The 1,104-nt window shown below is 31.7% G+C and overlaps 1 pseudogene; it reads right to left on the reverse strand.

The window, feature by feature from the left end:
- LOC119593576 overlaps positions 1-1,061 on the reverse strand; it is an 11,960-nt pseudogene extending 10,899 nt beyond the window's left edge.
- Between the last annotated feature and the right edge of the window lie 43 nt (positions 1,062-1,104).

A 1,104-nucleotide genomic window follows, 5' to 3' on the forward strand; every position in this document is an offset into this window, starting at 1 on the left:
ACACCAAACTACCACACATTTATTATTGTAGGTTAGAAAATATAAGGATAATCAAGTTTTCATCAGCAAATTTTTGTATAGGTGTAAATTCATTGACAATTAGTCAGAAATTAATACAAGCATGAGAATTTCAAAATGCAATCTTGTTTTGCATTTTTATTCTGCTAGGCTTGCTCATGCTGCAGTTTTTTGACAATGGTTATTGTATAACAACAAAAATATTTAAAATACTCTAGTCCGTTATGTGATGTTTTTGTATGTAACTAATTTCATTTGAATATGAGTCTGGCTTTATTTAATTAAAAAGAATATTATGCAAGACATAGTTCTTTTTTTTCAGTTTCAGATTATTTTCTTCTTTTTCCCTTTCATTTTTTCATCTATTTGCTGTATTCCTCTCTACCTGCTTGGCTAAATTATCTTTGTGTCTACTGCTGGACATAAAAGTTTCTGGCTCAGACTCAGACTGACATGATCATATGCTAAACTTCCTCTGCCACTAAGTGGCATAAAATAATCCATAAAATAAATTTCATCTATAAAATTAAGTGGATCAACGGATATATCAGTTTATTTTGGGTCAAACATAATAGGAACCTTGACCAACCACCTGGTTTTAAGTTATTCTGGAAGTCAAAAATGTGCTAGGTGTATGTTTAGTCAAAACTGTTTTATCAGATTAAATTCATTTGTTGGTGAGGATTATTCAGTTCTGAGTTTAGATTATTACTGAAGATTAGACTTTGGCAAAATTAGATGGGAATCATTCTTTTTTTAAGATAATTAAGGCATTGTTAACAATTGAAAATGTCTTTTCTTCATTATGGAATAGCAAGAATTATGTTAGCATGATGTTTGATTAAATTATTATCATTTTTTTTCCATGTGATTTTTATCCACGTATGTGTGGACTGGCACTTACACATGCAATTGCCTTGTGTATAGAGACTGCAGCCTGAAAACATTTTGTATGGAATGATCATGGCCTGTTCGAATATCTGACCTTGGCTAGCTGTGCCGGATTCCAGAAGGGGAGATGGTGCGTGGACGTGTTGGACCATTGGCTATATGGGTGATTGACACTTATTTATTATTTTTAAAAAT

The sequence above is a fragment of the Penaeus monodon genome, chromosome 32, assembly GCF_015228065.2.
Source record: "Penaeus monodon isolate SGIC_2016 chromosome 32, NSTDA_Pmon_1, whole genome shotgun sequence".
NCBI lineage: Eukaryota > Metazoa > Arthropoda > Malacostraca > Decapoda > Penaeidae > Penaeus > Penaeus monodon.